The 24,108-nt window shown below is 44.7% G+C and overlaps 1 long non-coding RNA gene across 1 annotated transcript in view; it reads right to left on the bottom strand.

The window, feature by feature from the left end:
* Window positions 1–24,108, bottom strand: part of LOC121278299 — a 52,994-nt gene extending 28,886 nt beyond the window's left edge. The window contains exons 1-2 of the long non-coding RNA XR_005943094.1: window positions 23,947–24,108; window positions 20,990–21,099 (exon numbers count right to left, since the gene is read on the bottom strand). This is a non-coding gene — a long non-coding RNA (uncharacterized LOC121278299). The remainder of the gene's footprint in view (window positions 1–20,989; window positions 21,100–23,946) is intronic.

The following is a 24,108-nucleotide window of genomic DNA, read 5'->3' as shown; positions in this document are numbered from 1 at the left end:
TGGGCGAATCACAGGCTCAAAGCAAATCCCCACCATTCCATGGCAGATGGTGCTGCAAGATTGTAAATTGCTCTGTCTTGAGAATACTTCTTTAGGGTATACTATCAGCAATATAACCCTTGCTAGTCCTTCTACCTCTTTGTGGCCAGCTCTTTAGCAGCACTGCAGATGCGCAGAAGGAAGTTGCTACATAGAATTTTACAGCACTGAAACAGGCCATTCAGCCCAATAGGTCTATGCTGATCTTTATGCTTCACATGAGCATCCTTCATCTAACCTTATCAACATAATCTTCTATTTCTTTCTCACTTAATTACTTTGATTACATTGGTCCACTGGTGCAGTCTAGGTGAATCTTGCTCTAATAATGGTGTGCGTAGCATCCCTGGCAGCAATGTGAGCAGCTGGTGACACATTGGCTTCATCATCTTTCTCCTCCTCTTGGTCTTCTTCCTCCTCCCCCTTCAAGTTGCCTCAGGAAGATTTGAGCTCTTCATCTTGTTCCTTCTGCTGGTCGAAGTCTTGCTGTTGTACGGTTCTTGTGCCAAGCATTGTAAACCACATTTGTTCTGGATAGCCAGGCTGTTGTGCACTGAAGTAGCCTCCAGATTTGCCGATGCACCTGAAGTGTATCTTCAGCATACTGATGGCCTGTCCAATCACATATCTGGTTGTGTATTAACATTCATCACGCAAGCTGTACCTCCTTAACTGGCCACTTCTCTGCTGGTCCTCTCTCCTGTGGAGCCACAGACCTGTGACCAGCTATAGGCTGTGTTGTGTTGCTTCTGGTGCTGTTGCTGTTCATCGAGTCCAATCGAAGGCAACATTAATGGCGCCCATCCTGATGTGATAGAATAAAACTTCAACCTCTAAACTGTGCAAAGTAACTTCTCAGCAAAAGTACACGGAGCAAACACTTTCCCACTAGCAACTCAGAAAGCAGCTATGAGTACTGAGTACTTATTGTATATTTCCCTGAGATTGATTCAGCCCCCTCAGTTGCTGCTGTGTACTTGCCTTGCTTTTACTGGTATGTTTCCGGAAGCCTGTGAAGTTAAAGTGAAAACAGTGTGTCAGCATTGCTTGAATTGAGCGATTAGCATCTAGAAATTGACAACCTGTCTTACCCGAAGGGGTTACATGCAGGCAGTTCTCATGTACTGGAGTCAAATGCGTAAGTCAACCAGTTGGACGATTCCCGACATGCTGTTAATTTTACTATCTTCAACCCCCTCAACTGCAGCCAAACCCACTCACTCTTCCACATTAAACATGAGCAAAAAACTGTAAATCGGATACAGCCAGCAATCCCCATTATGAACCCCCACCAGATAAAACTATATATGCTGGTGTGCTTCTTTTCTTCTATATCCCAACAAAGGCGCGCAGACACACACACATGCACACACAAACTCTGCTACCAGCTGCCTCATTTCATCATTGCCTTGGTAACTCAAACTCATTTTTTCCCCTTCCTGTCCCCTCCTCTCCTGAAGGAACTGACTCTTGCTGGTAGGAAACAGCTCTCCATATTGACCTTTCATCCAGCATGTACCTAAACCATAGCTATCAGAAGTCTAAATATGGAATACGTCACAGCTAAGCCTGACATCTGCACTTGGACATTTTCCTGCAGTCGTTACTGCCTAACAACCAGGAATAGGGCCCAGTGGCTGAAATGGAAGTGCTCCATTCCCCAGTATTTCTTCCATTTCGCTAAGCACAAAAATTTTAGGGAAGGCATGATCTTGGCATGTGCATGTGATGTCTCCAAACATCAAAAAGAACATGACCTGCAGTTCCTCTGACTCGCCTCCATCCTCAAAATCACAAAGCTGGCCTTTCAAGGAAACCTCAAATTGTCCGAGTTTGACTCACTGTGGCTTTTTAACTCAGTTCAGTACGGTGTCGCTGGACCATTTGAGTATCAGATACATTTATTTTGCTGCAATATATCTCTCTTCTAATGCTGTTGTATCATTCCATCAATGTCAGATGCTGATGTGTCTGTGTAGTCCCATTTAGACTCTGAAAGGATTTAAGCGAGATTATCAACTTTGGTAGCAAAAATAGGGAGGCAGATTACTACCTGAATGGCTATAAATTGAGTGAGGCGAATGTGCAACGAGGCCTGGGTGTCCTTGTACACCAGTTGCTGAAGGTAAGCATGCAGGTGCAGCAGACGGTAAAGAAGGCAAATGGTATGTTGGCCTTCATAGCCAGAGGATTCAAGCACAGGAGCAGGGATGTCTTGCTGCAATTATACAGGGCCTTGGTGAGACCATACCTGGAATATTGTGTGCCGTTTTGGTCTCCTTATCTGAGGAAGGATGCTCTTGCTATAGAGGGAGTGCAGCGAAGGTTTACCAGGCTGATTCCTGGGATGGCGGGACTGACGTACGAGGAGAGATTGAGTTGGTTAGGATTATATTCGCTGGAGTTCAGAAGAATGAGGGGGGGATCTCGTAGAAACCTATAAAATTCTTACAGGTCTAGACAGGATAGATGCAGGAAGGATGTTCCCGATGGTGGGGGGGTCCAGAACCAGAGGCCACAGTGTGAGGATTATGGGGTGGACCATTTAGATCTGAGATGAGGAGAAATTTCATTAACCCAGAGAGTGGTGAGCCTGTGGAATTCACTACCACAGAAAGCAGTTGAGGCCAAAACGTTGTACGTTTTCAAGAAGGAGTTAGATATAGCTCTTGGGACGAAAGGGATCAAAGGGTATGGGGAGAAACCGGGAACAGGCTATTGAATTGGATGATCAGCTGTGATCATAATGGATGATGGAACAGGCTTGAAAGGCCGAATGGCCTACCCCTGCTCCTTTTTTCTACATTTCTATGTAGGTGAAGTTCTACTTTCATCATCCCCATCCAGTTTCTAGTCCGGCATCCTTTTCCTGGCAAGATATGAATATGAATCTTTTCCTAGAAAGACTAGTTTTATGGTTGCCTTATGGCAGGCGGTTATTTCAAACTGTTATTCTCATTTCAAATCATTAACAAAGCTTGGATCAGTTTGTGGTGGCCATAGAAAGCTCTTGCATCCTGTTTTGCAGTGCTGTACCACTTAAACCAGACTCTGCTCCAGTCATTTCCACTTTTAATGGGTTATTTATTTTTGGTTATGCAGTCTGCAAACTTGCATACGCCAGCCATATAACTCTACTTTAGTTCTTAGCAACTCACAGCATTGCTCTCAATCTTAGTCATCTTGAAGGAAGTGGGGTTACATTCTCTAATCCTTTTGTCCTGCTTCAACCCTTTGCATTTCTTTCTTTACCTTCTCCCCCTCTGTAAGTTCCTTACTGCATCCTGCTGATGTCTTTGGAGTGAGCTGCCAGGGTACTGAGGGAACTCAATTAACAACAGGACTGATATAATTACTGATGCAACTCTGAGTTCGTTGTATCTTCTGATATTGATTCCGAGCCTTCCTGTTGAGATCAGCAATCTCCTGCCCTGCAGTGCTCCCAGTAATGCCATTAGCATCTGCTGTAGAAATTCTATTTTAAAAATCCAAATAAACAGAAAATACATTTAAAATGACCTTTTTTTTTTTAAAAGTGTACTTGCACTAAGAACTCCAGTTCAAGGATATTTTTTCTGGGTACAGGAATCAAGATACACCAACTTGCCTGATGGTTTTTAAAAGGATAAATGCTCGCTCCTTACAGACTAAGAAAGACCCAGCTTCACATAACAATGATCTTTTCTCAGGCAGGTTTAGGAAACTCAGTGCCCCCACGTCAAGGGAAGGAAAAATCAGACAAGGTTATATTCTCAAGATGTTACAGAAGCATGCAAAGAGTGGAAGGGTGGTTAAAGGAAAGGACCAAAGACAAAGGGGGAAATAGATATTTGTTTGCATAATGCCATTTCAGACAGCGATACATAGATTAGGTCAGTTCCCAGGTGCAGATAGAGAGTTGGGTCACTGTGAGACCCATGCAGCATGCAACAATGATATCAGTGAGGAAAACCACGTGGCTCTTGCAGGTAGTGGTCCACCACACTGTCTGCCCCAGGGAATTGACATGGTCTGCATTGTGCCGTTTGAAGTGGTGCTATGCAAATTAATTTTTTTCTCCAATATCTTCTTGTGGAGACAGAGTTCATGGCTGAGGGTTTGAATGCATACTTTACAAATGCCTTCACAGTAAAAAGGAGGAAGGGTAGAGAAACTGGATTGGACAAAAATAGACAAGGAGGACATACTTAAATCATTGGCAGCTGTCAAAGTGGAAGTGTTTCCCAGTCTGGATATGATGCATCCTAGCTGGCTGAGGGAAGTAAGAGTGGAAATAATGGAGAGTTTGACCACAATATTGCAATCCTCTTTAGATATTGGAGTGGTGCCAGAGGACTGAAGGGTTGTAAATGTCACACCCCTGTTCAAAAAAGGGGCCTGTGATAAAACTGGAATCTACATGTCAGGTGGGGAAACATCTAGACACCATAATTTTGGACAACCCGAAGTTTCTCTTGGAGAAACGGATTAATTAATGACAACCGTTGTGAATTTGTTAAATGGCAAGTTGTGTTTGAAAAATTTTCTTGAGTTTTCCAATAGAATAATGAAGAGAGTTGATGATGGCATTGTCATTAATGTATTTTGGCTTTCGAAAGGTTTCAGGAGGGCATAAACAGGCTGGTGAAACGGGGAGACACGTGACAGATGAAATGTAATGCAGAAAATTGTGAAGTGATTCATGTTATAGAGGAATAATGAGAGGCAAAATAATCTACACTTTTAATGGGGATTAAAGAACAGAGGGACCAAACTTGGGGGGATCAATTGTTTGAAGGGAGGGCATATTGATAAAACTATAAAAAAACTTATAGGATCTTTGACTTCATAAGTAAAGGCATACAGTAAAAAAAGGGGAGGTGAAGGCTTAGCGGTATTGTGACTAGACTGGAAATCCAGATACCCAGGGCAATGCAGTGGGGGCCCGGGTTCGAATCGATGGTGGAATTTGAATTCAACACAAATCTGGAATTGAATGTCTAATTGCCAATTGCTCTAAAAAAAACCCCATCTGGTTCACTAATGCCCTTTAGGGGAAGGAAATCTGTTGTCCTTACCTGGCCTGGCCTCCAGGCCCACATCAATATGGTTGACTCTTAAATGCCCTCTGAAATGGCCTAGGAAGCCATTCAGTTGTATCAAACCGCAACAAAGCCTTAAAAAGAAGGAATGAAACTGGACGGGTCATCTGGCATCGACCTAGGCACCAGAAACGACAACAGCAAACTCAGCCCTGTCAACCCTGCAAAGTCCTCCTTACTAACATCTGAGGGCTAGTGCCAAAATTGGGAGAGCTGTTTCACAGACCAGTCAAGCAACAGCCTGACATAATTACCCTCATGGAATCATATCTAACAGATAATGTCCAAGCACATCACCATCACCATCCCTGGCTATGTTCTGTCCCACTGGCAGGACAGACCCAGCAGAGGTGCCAGTGCAGTGGTACATAGTCAAGAGGGAGTTGCCCTGGGATGCCTCAACATCCACTCCAGACCCCATGAAGGCTTATGGCATCAGGTCAAACATGGACAAGATAACCTCCTGCTGATTATCTTGTACCGCCCTCCCTCAGCTGATGAATCAGCACATCTCCATGTTGAGCACCACTTGGAGGAAGCACTGAGGGTGACAAAGGCACAGAATGTACTCTGGGTGGGGGACTTCAATGTCCATCATCAAGAGTGGCTCAGTAGCACCACTACTGACCAAACTGGCTGGGTCCTAAATGACATAACTGTGGCAGGTGGTATGGGAATCAACAAGAGGGAAAAGCATACTTGACCTCATCCTCACCAACCTGCCTGCTGCAGGTTCATCTGTCCATGAAAGTATCAGTAGGGGTGACCACCGCACAGGCCTTGTGGAGATGAAGTCCTGTCTTTACAATGACGATACCCTCCATTCTGTTGGTGGTACTACCACTGTGCTAAATGTGATAGATTTCGAACAGGCTAGCAACTCAAGACATCCATGAGGTTCTGTGGACCATCAGCAGCAGCAGAATTGTACTCAAACACAATCTGTAACCTCATGGTCCAGCATATCTCCCGCTCTGCCATTATCATCACCCTGATTCAATGAAGAGGCAGAAGGGCATGCTAGGAGCAGCACCAGGCATACCTAAAAATGAGATACCAACCTGGTGAAGCTATAACACAGCACTATTTGCATTCCAAACAGCATAAGCAGCAAATGATAGACAGAGCTAAGTGATCCCACAACCAACGGATAAGATCTAAGTTGCAACCCTGTCACATCCAGTCGTGAATGACAATTACACAACTCACTGGAGGAGGAGGCTCCACAAATATCCCCATCCTCAATAATAGGGGAGCCCAGCACATCAGTGCAAAAAATAAGGCTGAAGCATTTGTTACAATCTTCAGCCAGAATTGCCGAGTGGATGATCCATCTTGGCCTCTTCCGGAGGTCCCCAGCATCACAGATGCCAGTCTTCAGTCAATTCAATTCACTCCACGTGATATCCAGAAATAGCTGAAGGCACTGGATACTGAAGGCTATAGGCCCTGACAATATTCGGGCAATAGTATTGAAGACTTGTGGTCTAGAACTTGCCGTGCCCCTAGCCAAGCTGTTCCAGTACAGCTAAAACACTAGTATCTACCCGGCTATGTGGAAAATTGCCCAGGTACATCTTGCACACAAAAAGCAGGACAAATCCAACCTGGCCAATTACCACCCCATCAGTTTACTCTTGATCATCAGTAAAGTAATGGAAGGGGTCATCAACAGTGCTATCAAGCGGCATTTGCTTAGCAATACTTGCTCACTGATGGCCTGTTTAGGTTTTGCCAGGGCCTCTCAGCCTCTGGTCTCATTACAGCCTTGGTTCAAACATGGACAAAAAAGCTGAACTCCTAAGGAGAGATAAGAGTGGCTGCCCTTGACATCAAAGCCACATTTGACCGAGTGTGGCATCAAGGAGCCCTAGCAAAGCCGAAGTTGATGGGAATCAGGAGGAAAACTCTCGGTTGGTTGGAGTCATAACTAGCAGAAAGGAAGATGATTGTGGTTGTTGGAGGTCAGACATCTCAGCTCCAGGACATCCTGCAGGAGTTCCTCAGGGTAGTGTCCTCTGCACAGCCAATTCAGCTGCTTCATCAATGCCCTTCTTTCCACCATGAGGTCAGAAATGGGAATGGTTGCTGATGATTGCACAATGTTCAGCATCATTCGCGACTCCTCAGATATCACCTCCTGACTCCCCAAAGCCTGTCCACCATCTACAAGGCACAAGTCAGGAGTGTGATGGAATGCTTCCCATTCACCATCCTTACTTGGAACTATAATCACCCTTCCTGCACTGTCGTTGGGTCAAAATCCTGGAACTCCCTCCCTAACAGCACTGTGGGTGCAAGTACAGCGCATGCACTGCAGCTGTTCAAGAAGGCAGCTCACCACCACCTTCTCAAGGGCAACTAGGGTTGGGCAATAAATGCTGCCCAGCCAGCGAAGCCCACATCCCATGAATGGAGTTTTTAAAAAACGAGGCAGTTAATCTAAATTTTTATAAATCGGTTTTTAGGTCTCATGGTGCTGTGTCCAATTCTGGGTACCAGGCATTAGAAATTACATCAAAGCCTTGGAAAGTATGCAGTAGCAATTTATTAGGATGATACCAAGGATGAGGAACTTAAGTGATGTGGGGAGACCGGAAAAGCTGAGATTGTTTTCCTTAGATCAGAGGAGGATAAGGGAGATTTAATTGAGGTGCTAAAAATGATAGCTGGCTTTGTTTGATTAAATAAAGAAAATCTAGTGAGTGCAGTGGTATCACCAGAGGACACAGATTTAAGACAATTGCCAAAATAACCAGAAGGGGGATTAAGATAATTAGTTTTCATGCAGGGATTGTTATGATCTAGAACACACTTTTTCAAAGGATGGTGGAAAAAAATTCAATAATAATATTCAAAAGGGTATTGGATCAATATGTGAAACAGAAAGGTTTGTAGGGCAATGGTGAAAGGCAGAGGAGTAAGGCTAGTTGGATAACTCATTCAAAGAGCGAGCACAGGCACAATGGGCTGAATGACCACCTTCTGTGCCATTAGGCACAACGCTTGAATTTTACCCTTGGCGCACCCATGCGATTGGTGGGCCCAGGACTGGTCAGGAAACAGTCTCTTGCCCGTGATCGGCACTCAACCTCGATTTCACGCTGACTGGCCAATTACGGCCACCCCAGCATGAAACCCTTCTTCCCAATGGTCGGGAAGGGCCGGGCAGGGGCAGGGTCATGTCGGGCACCGTGCCCAATGGTGACTCGGTGGGCAGTTTAAAAACGGCACAGGCAGCTTTTTGAAGGCTGCTGGGAAAGAACATTTCTTCTGCATGCTGAAGACCGAAGCTCTGGCCTCTACTGCGGCTGGAGATGCCAGGCAGGAGGGCAGATCAGGTGGGCATGTGGTCTCCTGGTTTTCAGACAAGTGCCTCGTGGTCCCCCTGGAGGAAGTGGCTGCCAGCAGGGATGCCCTCATCCCCAGAGATGGAAGGAGGAGGGCACTGCACCTGATAAAGACACCCTTGGGAAGGTACCGTGTTGGCATGGATCAGTGTGGTGAAATGTTAAGGTCTAGCCATCCCCCTGTGGAGATCAGGGCTGTTAGAGTCTGAGTGCCAACTGTCAATGATGCCGGAGCTGGCCAAGGGGGTGAGCCCTGGCTGCTTGGACTGAGAGCCTTGCGGCTCAAGGTCCGCGATTCAGATGTGCCCTGCAAGGTGCTCCTCAGGTGGGGTTGGCCAGGCTGCAAAGACGCTGCAGGTAGAGAGCGGACTAATCCATGCTCCTATGTCCTTTCAGTAGAAGACAATCCATAACAACACTGAGAGTTCGGGGACAGGCAGAGGCCCCTCCAATCCTCCTAATCCTTCCAAGATTTGAGCAGGATGCCTTGGAGTTGGAGAGCCGGCACGCACCTCGGTCAGCTGGTCGTGGAGAGGCTGGGGTGTCAGATGAAGGTAAGAGTGCAGTGCACAGAGGTGAGAGTTTCAGATGGTGCAAACATTCTTGTGTAGTCTCTTCATTGACGGGAGCCTCAAAACTGGAGCGCCCAATGATCATTGAAAGATGATGGCACCATGATGCAAAACTCCATTGTCTCACCAGGGTGCCTGGCATGCACAGTGACAGTGTGATGGCTTAAACTAATGACATGTCATTGTTCTCCCTTAGACTCGCCAGCAGGCACTGGTTCACAGGACCCTGAAGAGCCACTCCTGATGCCAGAGGACCACCAGGCTTCAGCTGCACCTGCATCACACCTGCTCTCTGAACCAGGCACCAGTGCTGATGCCAGCATCTCGGTAGGTATTAGATCTTCAGCTAGAGTGTTGGAGCACAGCTGTGAGGGCACTCACACTTGCTTGAGGAGTAGGTGAAGATAGAGAGTGCCCAGGGAGCCAGCAGTCAGAAGACTGCCTGAGACCAGGATGATGCTGCATCGAAGGCAGTTGATGAGCCTCTGGCTTTGTCTTTTAGACGGCAGACTATGGATGTCCAGCAGGATGCATGGGATGATCTGGCGGAGATCCATGAGGGTATGCGTGCCACAATCTCTGTTGTGGAGGAGTCCATGCGGAACATAAGCACTGCGGTGACCTTCATTGCCAAGTGCACTGCCTCCTCCATGGAGGGAGTGGCAACTCGCATGGAGAGGCAGCTCCTGGGACAGAATCAGGGGTTCCTGGGATTGCGTTCGGACCGGCAAGCCCCCAATGCAAGCAATGACCTCAGGTGGTTAGTGTCCACGTGGGAGATGAATGAGGCACCCAGTATCCCAGCTAGGTGCCCATCCATCAGTGGCAAGCACAGATGTCGAGACTGGCCTCACCTTGGTGATTGAGCTGCTGTTATCTCTGCAGGCTCCTCTCAGGGTGATCTGGATGATGGCAGCAGCTCCTCCGTCCCTCTGCCAGTGACCGTGGCATCTGATGAGACTGCGATGACTGGGGAAATGCCAGCTGTGGCACCGTCCGCTCCCACGCAGGCAGGGCCAGCACAGGCTCCACTGGCCAGAGGACTACCACCAATGTCAACAAGGGCAACAAGACAGCAGAGTCAGCAGGCTGCCCCTAATGCCACTGCCAGCGAGGCAGGTGGGGGGGCACCAAGACATAGCACTCACAAACGTAAGTTTAAGGACCATGAGCACAAGAGGGACGGTCATGGGTGATCTTCTGTTCCGTAATGTTTGTTTATGTTTACTGGTCTGGGAATGAAGACCAGAGAAGGTTATGTTAATTTGTTTGGGTTGTGAAAATGACATACATTTTGTTTTTGTCGTAATGGCCTGAGTATGTTTCAATTTTTTTTTGGTGCAGGGTATGCCAGAATGTAATGCTGGATGTGGGTGGTTCTAAATTTATTGCATAGGCACTGAGTGGACTTTGGGTTCAAATGAAAGAGTCATCTCAAACATCCAGGATGGAGGCAGCAGCCCTGGCATGAGGTGGAAGCAGATCTTTGGCAGTCTTGCTGTAGGAGCATTGGGTCAAGGCGTCCCTGGTGCCCCTGCCTCTCTGAAGGTTACAGAGGTCTGCCTGCACGTCCTCAGCAATCTCCTCACCGTGCTCCTCTTCTGACTCACTACTGGATTCATTATCTGTGGCCTGTGTAGCTGCGTCAACATCCTCTTCCTCCAGTGGGTCCTCCTTGCCAGTGCCACTGTGGAGAGCACAGCATGCAACCACGATCAGCGACACCCGCTCTGGGGGATATTGTAGTGCTCCCCCTGAATGATCCAGGCATTGGAAGCCCATCTTCAGAAGACCTCTGTATCACTGCCCTTGTGGAGGCATGATTCCTATTATAACACTGCCCTGTCTCTGTTCTTGGGTGACAGAGAGGTATCATAAGCCACCTTTTCAACAGATAGCCCTTGTCACCCAGCAGCCATCCATCCAGTCAGGCTGGAACACTGAATAGCCTCGGTGTCTGGGAGTGTCTGAGTATGTAAATGTCATGGGAGCTGCCTGGCTACCTTGCACAGACTTGTAGAATCAGCATCCTGTGATCACACACTATCTGCATGTTCATGGAGTGGAATCCCTTCCTGTTGACAAAGGCACTGTTGGCGCCTTGATGGCCACATGTGTGCAGCCGATTGCACCCTGAATGTGGCGGAACCCAGTAATCATTGCAAACCCTCTGACTCATCCAGACTGGCTGGCTTTGTCCGTATGGAAATGAATAAATGTCATTACCCAACTGAACAGAGCTTCTGTCACCAGCTTGACGTAACTATGGACAACTGATTGGGAGACTCCACAAAGATCCCCCACTGACCCCTGGAAAGAGGTTGAGGGTCATTGTGAACTTCAGAGCCACTGGCATGGGGTTTCCACTCACACAGTTGGAGGTGATCTCAGGCCCTATCATATGGACACCAGTCTCTCTGGAGAGGTGCAGCCTCCTTTGGCATTGCATCTCAGACATGCTGAGGTAGCTGCCTTCTTGAACACTGGCAGCAAGATAGTGGTGTCTTCTGTGGCCCCTTTTCCTTGGACTCCCTGCTGGCCCTGCGCCTCTTGTGCCTGCGCCTCTCCTCCCATAGGTCGCTCCCCTGGAAGCTGCATGGGGACACCTGGCCTCCTCTCCCTTCTGACCCTCTCTTCTTCCTCAGAGGAGGTGCCGCCAGCAGAGACCAGGGTAAGGAAAGGCTGTCTGATATCTGGAAGGGTCCACATGGTCAAAATCCTCTGAGGGCCTTGGAGACACCAATGAGTCCTGAAATGAAGCTTAGAAATGCTAAGAATGATGCTCAGAACTGGGTGAAGTTGTCAAGTTCAAATAGCAACCAACAGCAGCCCATCTCCTAAACTCCTCACTACTCACACTGCCAATGCTGCTGACCCTTTTTATCCCGCCCTTGGATGAGGTTTTGCAAAATGTGGGGTGCCCGCCTGCCCATTTTGCCCATCTGACGAGTGCAAAATCATACGGGCAACGTAAAATCGGCCTTTCTAATGGCCTTAAATGGCCTTTTGATTGATGGCGGGAGCTGTCCCGACATCCATACACACCCGCCGACCTGAAGATTGCGCGCATTTGGGATGATGTCAGGATGCTTGCCCGACATCTTCTTGCACTATTTTACACCTGATTGGTTCAGGCGCGTGGCCGCCCGCGAGGTGTAAAATGTTACCCAATGATGCTACGAAGCCAGTGATCAATGCTGGAAAATGTGCATAAACATGCATTGGGTGAGAACAGGATGGGAATTGGGTAGTTTACTATCAGACTCACACATAAAGAATGACAACTTGGCTCCTGTACAGGAGAGAACCTGTCAATGTTAAACTGTACTCCAACATGATTCAGGAGTGGGAAAGAAACAAAGAACTTGCATTTATATACACTCAATATATTGCTTTTGAAGTGTACTCACTGTTATATTGTCAGGAAATATCACAGCCAAATTCCAGACAGGAAGGTTGTACAAACAACAACAACTTGTTTTTATATGGCATCTTTAACATTATAAAATGTCTCAAGGTACTTCACAGGAGCACTATGGAGCAAAATTGGATACCGAGCCACATAGCAGCAATGACATAATCTATTTGAATGATGTTGACTGAAGGATCAATATTCCCCAGGAAATGGGAGATCTCCCTTTACTCTTCTTCAAGTATTGCAATGAGATCCTTTATGTCAGCCTGAGAGGGCAGGTGAGACCGATGTTAATATCTCATTCAAAGGATGGCCTGGGAGTACTTGTTGCCAGGGACATATATGCTCTCCTGCTTAGCATGATGTTAATTCCAGGTTCAAGAGGCTTAGCAAGGCAACGACAAGCCTCTGAACAGATGACAAATCCTTTTTTTATTCAATAATCTGGAAAGTTTCTTTGCTCCCCCAAGTCCACACTCTTTATTACTAAAAGAGGGAGAAATGCACAACTTCCTAGTGGGGTCCACAACCAAGAGCTCGTCTTCTTTGTACATCCCTTGGTCTTTCCTCCAACCCCTGTCAAAGCAGGTCACCTCCCCCCTTTCACCCTTCACCCACTCCCACCACCAGCCTCTGGTCACCTCACAACCAAGAAGGGAGAGCCAGAAACATTGTTGATCTGCAGTGAGATTCTATTCAGTGAAACAGTCCTATTGTTCCTATTGACTGATACAACGAATGTGGCAGGCTTGCTAGTGAAGAGAAAGTAAGAAACGGAAACTGGAAATGGATGTTGCAAACCTATCTTTTATTCTAACCTTTCAAAGGAAAAATTGCATGTGTGACTGTAGAACTGTAAGGTTAGCTTTGACAATTTCTTTTTCATACCGTACTGTTTTATTCCTTTTTTAAAGTTGCCAAGAGATTTCTTGTTACCTTAGCAATATAAAGTCATTACAACACAGGCACTGAGCTTCCAGGATCAGAGTATCCTGTCAAAACATTTTCCAGAGGCAGTAGCTTTGCAATTACAGCCTGTGGTTTGTGACTGTTCATTCCTACTGGGGTGTTGCCATGTTATAATATTGATCTGGTCGCAGTGCAGCAGTGATAGTCATAAAGTGCCCTGCAACCCACCTCTCCTTCATCTGTGGCACTTGTAGACTTGCTCCTTCATAGTCACCTTTCACAGCCTACTCAGCAGAGCTGGGATGTTTTTAATATTCCTTCATGGGGTGTAAGCTTTGTTGATCATCTCTAAGTGCTCTTGAACTGAGTAGCTTGCTAGGCCATTTCAGAGGGCAGTTAAGAGTCAACCACATTTCTGAGGGTCTGATGTCACTTGTAGACCAGACCAGGTCAAGATGACAGATTTGCTTCCTTAAAAGGGTATTATGGTCACCATTTGAATTTAACTTTCATCAGCTGCCGTGGTGGGATGAACCCAGAGCATTAGTCCGGGCCTCTGGATTGCTAGCCCAGTGACAGTACCACTATGCCACTATCTCCTCCTGCATATTGTCCTCTCTAGCAAAAGGCAAGAAGGGAACGCCATCAGGAATCCAAAATTATTTTAGCTTTCATGCGGCAAGTGGAAGCGCTCTATCAAAATTGAATTGCTTTGTAGAATTCTAGATCCAATAATTTTTGTTTCCCCCCTTCCTCTGGGGAACTGCCAGGTCTCTAGTTGGCAGATGCCCACTTTAAAATGACTGAAAGGAACAGCTCATTGTGAGCTCTCACTGGCTGGACTATGAAACGTGAAAAGCATAGAAAAAGCTTATAGGATTAAGCAAGATTCTTTCAAATGTGCAAGTTATCTCTGCAGCATGTAGGCAGGCATCTCAAAAGCATCTGTCTGAGGAACTAACTGGATCGAAGTACATGGCTGCAGGCACACATTCAGTTCACATATCATTAGATGCAGCAAGGCAGCAACTGTGATTCATAGAAGAGGATGTTAATTCAAAGGGCCCTGTGCACACTCCGCAGAGGGGGGAAGGAAGATCATATCTTGCGTGTTGCTGCACTGTTGAGATCTAGGTCCTACTGTGGTACATTATGGGTCAATTTATTCTATTCAGTTGCTGAAATCAAATTATTACACAGAACAATGAAACCAATATTCTGAAGATGGCATTGTTTGCCCTAGCCAATCTCAATAACTTTCCAATGTTTACATGATATCAGTTATTTAAAAGCAAATATGTAGAGCCAGAATTTTCCTCTTCAGTGTCTCAGTGTAAGAGCTCTATTCGCTAGAAGCCTATCTCACGAATTCAGGTATGTGCTGTCCAGATTTGCATCCATTAAAATGAAGGGAAATCAGGGCCTGGCTGTGGGTGCTCTGCATGCTCACACACTGGGTGCTGAAAAGGAAAATCTTGACCAGGATACAATAGAGAGAATGAAGGAGAGTGCAACCTAAACCCTTCTCAAGTTCACGTCATTTAGTTTTCATTTTTTATCTCTTTATTTATTCATTTCTGCACACACAAACATACAGCATAGTACTGCAGCATGGCACATTATAACGTCTTGCCAAAAAATCTTCCTTTCAAATATGTTTTCCTCCTTGCAGTGTGGGCCTTGGTCTTTTCATTTGGGATTATGTCCCTGCTCCTATAGGCGCCCAAGAGGAAGAGGGAAAAGAACTCCATGTATAGGTGCAGCCTAGTGCTTCAAAATGCCCTATGCCACCCATCCCTGCAGTAAGCTGGATCCCCAATGGTTTCATTTTAAAATCCTTGGGTGGAATTTTCCCAGGCCTTTGGAGGTAGGTTCTGGAAAGGTGGAGTGTGTAATTTCACTAAAATGACATTGAGTTAGATCCTGATGTAATCCAGCCCTTTGCCAGCTTTTCTGGGGTGGGGATGTAGGAGAGCGGGGAACCACTATGGGCTCAGTGGAAAGTAATTTAGAAGTTATTAAGGTTGTTTAGAAGCCACTTAAGAAGTTATTTAGCACTGAATCTTGGATTACTCAGCAATGGAGGCTATTTCCTGATCTGTCAGCAACTCGCCAGTGTCACTGAGGAGAATGCATGACAGGAATAACCTCTTCAGTGAAACTGACCAGCTGGGGAGCCTCTGATCAGTGAAACTGAAGATCTCCTGTCATGGCCAGGTGAGAGGCTGCTGTTCACAGTTTTCCTTCTCAGAGAGTGCTCTCAGTGCTCGACTAGCAATTGCCAACCTCTTGCTGCCTGTCTAGCACTACACTTACCTTTAGCTGTACTTCCCTGCTGCCAACCTTTACCAGCAATAGACTGAGTGTGTGTGCTGACTGCTCAGATTGGGATGTGAGGTGCCTGGAGAGAAAGGAATGAGTGGAACTCAAGGCGCATTGACCTGAGAAGTGCTGTGCAGGAGAATGCTGGGCAAGTCAGGGTGTGGGGATTGGCACCTGAAAATGTCATGCCACTCATTGGCCATGCCCTCCTGAGGGTATTTGGGATGGTTGAAGAATGGACAAGGATGTTACAGAGCAAATGGTTCCTTCAGAAGGTTAAAAGGGGATGGGAGGGGAACATTTTTTGTTGATGACATTATGCTGGACATGGTGGATGTTGATCTGCTGAAGTGGGAGCTGAGGATGAGGGGAGCTCTATCATGGTTCTTGGAGTGGAACAGAGGTGAAAGTAAACGTACAGGAATTGGACAGACACAGCCAAGGGCCCTGTTAACCAATGGTCAGTTAAGACAAAAGAAGATATGTTGTAAGCACTGGTATGGGAGATAGCATTAACAGAACAAATATGATGGAGATGGAGAAACTGGGAGGATGGAATAAAATCTTTACAGGAAGCAGGTTGGGAGGAAATGCAATCAAGGTAGTTGTGGGAGTCAGTGTACTTATGGTAGAGAGTGATCAACAACCTTTCCCAAGAAATGGCTATAGACAAGCTGAGGGGGGAAAGTGAAGAGCAGGAGTTTCACCATGTAAAGTGAAGTGAAGGGTGGAAATTGGAAGCAAAATTGAAATCTTCAAGTTCAGGGTGAGCGAAGGAAATGGCACTGAATCAATTATCAATCTACCAGAGGACCTGAGTAGGACTGCAGCAAAAAATGTAATGTTCTACAGCCAACAAGAAGGCAGGCATAGCTAGGACCAATACAGGCTCCGTTACCTTTAATCTGGAGAAAGTGAGTGGAGTCAAATGAGAAGTTGTTCAAAATTAGAACAAGTTGGAGGAGGGTGGTGGCGAATAGGGACTGGTTGAGCCTCTGATTAAGGAAGAGGTGGCAAGCCCTCAGGTCATCTTGGTGGGGAATGAAGGTGTACAGATGTAGAGGGATCAGACATCCATGGTGAAAAGAAGGCTGTTAGGATCAGGAACATGGAAACCGTTGGATGGTGTTGGGAGAGTTGTGCTTGTAGGTGGGAAAACACTGGACAAGGGGAGAAAAAATAGCATTGAGATACGAAAAGAATCATGTTTAACCTGCCCTCAGGCCTCACATTGGACCATGATCCCACTGCTGAACATCAAGCCATCATTTTCCAGACTGTCACTGTCCTCATCTTTTCTGGAGGTTTTCTCTCCATGACCTCCATCCTCATACAGCCACAACCCTGCACAGCCCACTTCTACCTCCCTTCCAGGGTCAGCAAGTAGGCATGCCCTGGAAGATCCATCATTTCAGCCTGTTCCTGTCCCAGTGAGCTGTTTTTCCTATTTTGGTTCTATTTTGTTTTAATTTTCTCAATCGGGAGTGTAGTTGGAAGGAGGGGGATGGTGTTGCCGATCGCGTGAGGTTCCGATGGAGAGCCTAGATAGCAATCACAGGGATTGGGGGTATGTGGGGGTGGGGGATCGATGATTGGAAGGGCAGTGACTAGCAGTGGCCTGAAGTTTTAATGCAAATCCTTACCTTTAAGGTGATAGCTAACAGCGATCCTAAGGATTGTCTGTTGGGTCTCATGTGGACCTGATTTTCCTGAATGCAGTGGTGCTTGCACTGGCTGTCTGAAGGCAAGCCAATATAGCAAATGGGACTTCAAACAGATGTTAGGTCCTTTACTTTCAGACGCGTATAAAAAACTGTTTACATGTCCATGTCTTTTCTGTGAATAAATGGGCTATCAACCGAAAAGTATGACAAGGATCATCAGTCTTCCCATGTGTCATTCCTGAAATATTTCTTTTAAATCCCATTCAAGAGAGAAATAGGGGGGTACTTAATCCAGGAATTATTTTCAGGATTTCCTTAGCTGCTAGCATGTTATTTGTGCTGTCAGATGTAATTTGACAAATAGCTGTGAAGTGTTGTGATTTAAAATTTTCTCTCTTGACTGTTTCAAAGCTGCCCCTGTAAATAGGCCCTGTTCTTAATAACTCAGAATCTGGACCTGTTCAGTAATTATCCCTGCAGTTTTAACTCATGGAATTAACTATTACCCTTGTAATCTGTGCCCTAAATTAAATGTAGTTTTATGCCATTTTAACACATTCATATTAACAGAGAGAGCCTGTAAAAAAACTGACAAATACTGATAGTCCAATGACTCTTAGAAAGGATGATGCCTGAAGCAATATTCTATTTCAAAAAACAGAATCTTCTTTACTGGCAAAGCATTAGTTCTTTTGTCTTTTCATATCACTTTCGGGATTGTCTCTTTTCCATTTAAGGTAAACCCTGTCTATTCAAAGGGCATTCAGAAATATTGTTCAGAAATCAACAGAATTGATAGCAAAGGACCAAATGTAACTCAGGGCAGAAAAACATCATGGGCTGAAGTTAGCCATGCCGAAGGATTATAGTTTGCATAAGAGGTCCCAATAACACTGCTTAGAGTTTTTGTAACCCCTACTCGACACTGATCTTTTCTCAGTTTCCATGACAACAGCATGCAGCTCAGTGGATTAAAGGGGTGTTCCTCCCCTCAGTTGCTCACCTGATACCTGCAGCAGTGACATCCATCTGGACCATCAGTATCCAGGTATGATCATGAATGACTAAAACAGCAAATATGTACAAGGCTCCTTTTACCATTTTAAAAGCATGCTTATAACTTGTCAATTTGGTTTGGGAACTGTCTTCTGGTGTAGACACTCAGTGGTCCGGCAATGCTTTTGCAATTAGTATCACAGTTGTGTTAGGCTAAGGAAGACCTATAGCTGCTTCCTTGTCATTGGGTGAGACCAGTGTGAGTTTAATTCTTCCAGTCAGGTTTCTGTTTTGTCCCCACCATCATGGAGATCAGGATTTAACAATCGAGGATACCACTGGTTCTCAAACTTTGCCTTCTACCTGCCCATCACCAAGCCTTTAATCAAAAGGGCTGGGGTAGGACAATTTCTGCTGGGCGTCCTTCAAAATGGACACCTTGCTTGTGATTCCTGGAGATGGGCAGGTTAAAACACTTTACCTCATTTACATAGTAACACTTTCCTTGCATCTAACATATAGACACAAATCCATATATGAGAACTTTATTGAAATAGTTCCAGTCTGTGTGTCCATATAGAGTGGGCCTCAGAGATGTCTCATGTCTGGTAGAACTCTTAAAGAGACTATGTTGTCTATTTTTTTAAATTTACAGTGTTACAGTTTTATTTTAGTACTGGTTATTATTATGCCTTTCAGGTATTTTATAATATAGATATAATGTCATGCTCATGTGATAGGAACTTATGAAGTATAAACCTGAAATGGGCACTTAACTGTAACACAAGATAGAGTTGAGAGGTCAGGTGATCTCTTTTCTTGCCAACACATGGAGTTATAAGAACATTGAACTAAGTTTCATATCTGGACAAGTCATGGTGCAGTCATTAAAATACAAACGACCCTTCCTGTGATAATGGCTTTATCTCCAACTAGTTAAAAGACTGGGTTCACAATACTATTGTAGCCTCTGTGGCTCCAAACTTGAAATCCAGAAACAATGGGTGTAAAAAGCTCTATTTTATCAAGATGGTATGTGGATGAGTGACATTAGGACTCCATTGTCTGACAATGGTTTAACCATCAGAAACTATTTATAAGGGTGATGGGAAGAGATGCTCTGGTCACATGACAGAGACAAAGTTTCTAAAAAGGGTTTTAATAAAGCATATTCTGGTCAGGCACACAGAAGTATCTATCGCAATGAAGTGGAAATACCCTGCCTAACACCTGCTCTTAAGCCACAAGAAGGCAAAAACTTGAGCTGGCCTTGAATTCTACCTGAGGAACCTGAGGGCTCCACTATTACACCTTGACTGGAGTACAAGATCCAGTCAGAGACCAGAAATTCTGCAGAGAGTAACTCACCTCCTAACTCTCCAAAGCCTGTCCACCATCTAACAAGGCGCAAGTTAAGAGTGTGATGGAATACTCTCAGTTTGCCTGGATAAGTGAGGCTCCAACAACATTTGAGAAGGTTGACACTATCCAGGACAAAGCAATTTGCTTGACCAGCTGCAGTGTGTATTATATATAAAGATGTGCTGCAGCAACTCACCAAGGTTCCTTCTCAGCACCTTCCAAACCCATGACCTCTGCCACTGAAATGGACAAGGGCAGCAGAGGCATGAGAACACCACCACCCACAAGTTCTCCTCCAAGCTGCACACCATCCTGACTTGGAACTACATAGTTGTTCCTTCATTGTCATTGGATCAACATCCTGGAACTCCCTTCCTAACACTGTGGGTGTACCCGTACCAGACGGATTGCAGTGGTTCAACAAGGTGGCTTGCCAATACTTTCTCAAGCGCAATTAGGGATGGGCAACAAATGCTAGCCTAGCCAGTGATGCCCATATTCCACAAAAGAATAAAAAAAGATGAAAGAAGGAACAAAAGGGAAAACAACTAGCACCGGAATGCCCACCATGTTTTAAAACCCCAGCACATCTACCTGACCATGAGTCTGGTCATTATCACATTGTTGTTTGAGACTTTGCAGTGTGAAAATTGGCGGCCGTATTACAACAGTAACTCCAAAAATACTTAGTCAACTATTAAGTGCTTTGGAACATTCTGAGGTCATGAAAGGCACCATATAAACAAGTCTTTTTTCTTTCTTATGAACTGAACTATAAAATCAATAAAGAGAAAAAAAAACTAAACGCTAGATAGTCTTGGCCAAATCGTTGAAATTTTTTTTTCTTTTCCTTTATTGATTTATTCTTCAATTTTTCTACTTTTGCAGCCTGCTTGACATTTAATGTCCTTGTTTAGCCAAGCAGAAAGAGAAGAAAACGTTGCATTCTTTCAGAGAGTGCAAAGAATAGGTTCTACCAGGGAAGAGAAATTACAGATATGAAGAGCAATTTCAGATACTGGGACAATTTCCACTGGAGCAGAGAATATTAATAGGAAATTTAACAAGCGTTTTTTAAAATGGTGATGGCTTTCAATAGCCTGCGTAAGGAATGACTGCACAGCATGTAAATTTTCAGTAAGGTAAGACTATAAAATAGATTTTCAGAAAGGTAATATTGTACTTTGGATTTTGAGTTGTGAGATTATAAATAAGACCTTAGATAAGATAGGGCTGTAATGTAGATCAATAGTAGAGTCAGATTTTCCCCCAAGATTACCTGACAGGCATATGGTTAAATATCGGGAAGAGCTGTAGTTGAACTCCTCTCTATTGTATGAGCCTTTCTGGCTGCTGACAGAGGGTCCTTGCACGAGTACTTCAGATTACCTGGGACAAGGGAGTTGAAAAGGAATGGTTACTTTGCCATGAACATCTTCAGCCTGCCCTTGCTGAGATCCCAAGTTGAGCCCTTGTTGCAACACACAATGGCGTTAATTTTTACTTTTTTGGCAACATTGGATCAGCTGTCGGTTATACATTTCCCTGATATTCCTTTTCATTGACTTCAAGGTGGTGTATGATGGGTGGCCTATCTAATATTGGGCATTTCACACTATCATCAAATGTTGAAATTAGCCCCAGGAACCTTAGGCTGTAGGCCAGGAATTCCACTCCTCATCCATCAGCCCCCTACCTCATCTATATACATCTGAACACTGAAACTAAGCCTATTAAAGGCCCAGAATCATTTGTATGACCGGAGTAAGCTTAGGGCAGTTGGTGGGAGGGGAGAAGACCAGATTTAATGGGCTCCCATCAAGGGTTGTCAACCCTGCAGAATTATCCTGGAGTCCCCGGGGAATAAAGATTAATCTCCTACATCCAGCTTGGAGTTTATTTTCATTTGTTTTAGATCACTTTCATTTATTATTTATAGAAATATTGTAGATGGGGGGGGGGGGAAAGGCTATTTAACAGACCATCAGCAATCATCGTTAGGCACTGAAAATTCTGTTAGCTTTCCAAATGTAAAGGAAGGGGGTGCAATGTGAGGATAGATGTGATGGATGATCAGATTGTGGGGTTGGGGTCATTAGAAGCAGAATGTCATGTTGCAGCAGGCTGAAATCTGCAACAATACATCCAAGCAGATTTGGTAACTTTGTATCTGTCCAATCTTCCTTTTCACTATAACCTGAATGCTAACTTCCCTGTGCTACGATCCCAGCTGATGTGAATATTGAAGAAGTCAGATCCCAGAGTGAAACATGGCCTGGTAGATCCTAACTTTTTTTTTAGAAATCATGGAGGAAAGTTATTGAACAAATTCACAGGAGTCTGCTGATGAACTTTTAACACAAAGAATAAAGTATTTATTAAAACAGGAAAAACAAACTATATTCCTCCAGACAAAAAGGTTGGAGCGATCTCAATACAAACACAAGAAGGTGATTCAATTTCCCAATTTTCCTTTACCTAGCGATATCTTTAAAGACACATAAACCAGTGAAGAATTACCACTAGCTTGACAGAAAGGCTCCTTGCTTGGGACTGGCACACGTGCAAATGATTTTCTTCTGGTGAATTCTTGAGCATGCATTTGATGCTTCTCACCCAACTCGTATCTCTCCATGAGACACCCCAAATTACACTCTTAACTCACTATTGCTTCAACTGCAGAGCAAACATGAGCTCCCTAAACTCAGTCTCCCAGTAGCCTTGTAGTATTTATTATTTCAGAGAGCTGAAAATCCCTTTCTTCACACTTTGACACATACTGAACTCTTCCCTGTCTTTCTCTATGTCTCTGTGCCACTTGGCTACAGCCACTAGGCAACAGCCCAGTTTTTCTAATTTGTGCTTCTTTCCCCCAAATCACTAAACTTCTAACGCCTTTTTTAACCCAACTCTTTAACTTCAGGGGTTAAAAACCTCATTAAAAATATAAATAAATAATCCCCAAAACACTGACCTTTCAGCCACAGGTCCCCACCCAGACTTGAAGGCACCAAGGCCCATAAACCACCTACATGGAACTGAAGCCACCCTACCTTCCTTAACACAAAAATACACATCTGTAAAAATTCAACTTAAAAAAATTATACATTGTTCATCACACCTGACAGGATGAAGAGGAAAATCTGGGGAGTCAAGATTGTCACCATGATAAGGAAGAAAGTTATCAGAGGGAACCTCTGAGTTGTTGGAGCATGGAATGATTCAGGACAGGGAACAGTTGAAGCAGAAACCATTGCATCTTTAAGGGAAAAAAAAGAAAATAAAGGCTTGCATTTTTATCGCACTTTTACAACTACTGGATATTTCAAAGTGCTTTACACCCAATGAAGCACTTTTTGAAGTGCAGTCACTGCTGTAATGGCAGAAAACTGTAATAAAAATCTGAAACAAGGGAGTATACAGCACTATGAGCAGAGGGGAGGGCAGCAAGATTAGTTTTAGATTTTTCTGGCAAAAGAACTGGAACTGACTTGCTGGCCTGAATGGCCTCTTCCTGCATTGTTTACTTTGTAACTTGCAGATTCTGCTGTTAATGTCAAGTTTCCTAACTTGTAAGTAAGAGACATGTGTTGATTGGGGTGCCAGTTATTTATTTCCTACATGAAGATGAAATACTCCCACTTGGTGCTTCTTTCAGTGCATTGGACAAGGTTGAACTGATTGGTAATTTTAGGACTGACTTGTACCAATGACCTGCTGCATAAGAGTTAAAGGTGCAACTGTGTAAGCTATGAAAGGAATCAAAAAGAAAGATGTCCATTTATCTAGCTCCTCTCACAACCTCAGAACATCCCACTTTGCCTTCAAGGAAAGGCTATAGGGACAGGAGCCTTAGCAGCCAGTGAACTGATTTAATATTTTCTCTGAATTAACTGAGAATGTTCTTTACCAATGGAATATTGTGTATGAACCATTAGATGTGCATGAAGTATTTAAAAGGTTATTAAAATAATCATTATTGTTGCACAAATTGATTGACTGCAAGTATCAAGTCATTTTAGCTTTGGGTGTATGTTGTGTAAGGAGCAACTTGTAGATGTGATAGGGTAGTTTCTTGGCATTTTAATCTAATAGTGTAATATCCCCTTGCCATAAACCAAATTTCCATCCTAATGAAAGACAGCATTCCCTTTTAACTCCACGTATTTACCAGCTCCAATGTCTCTCACTTCTGCCCAGAATGCCCAATGACTACCCAATGACCCTTGTACTGACCTTCAAAGAAAATGCCCTGAGCAACATCTGGTCCTGCAGCTGGGTCTTCTGCATGAAAGGGCATGCTAAAGCAGGCGGAGAAATGACCTTTGACAATAGCTGGTGTGACTGTACCTTCTCCACAGAGTGCCATAGAAAGGACAGAGCTCACTCTATTGCAAG

This window comes from Carcharodon carcharias, chromosome 5, assembly GCF_017639515.1.
Source record: "Carcharodon carcharias isolate sCarCar2 chromosome 5, sCarCar2.pri, whole genome shotgun sequence".
Lineage (NCBI taxonomy): Eukaryota > Metazoa > Chordata > Chondrichthyes > Lamniformes > Lamnidae > Carcharodon > Carcharodon carcharias.
This window is presented reverse-complemented; position numbering and strand designations above follow the sequence as displayed.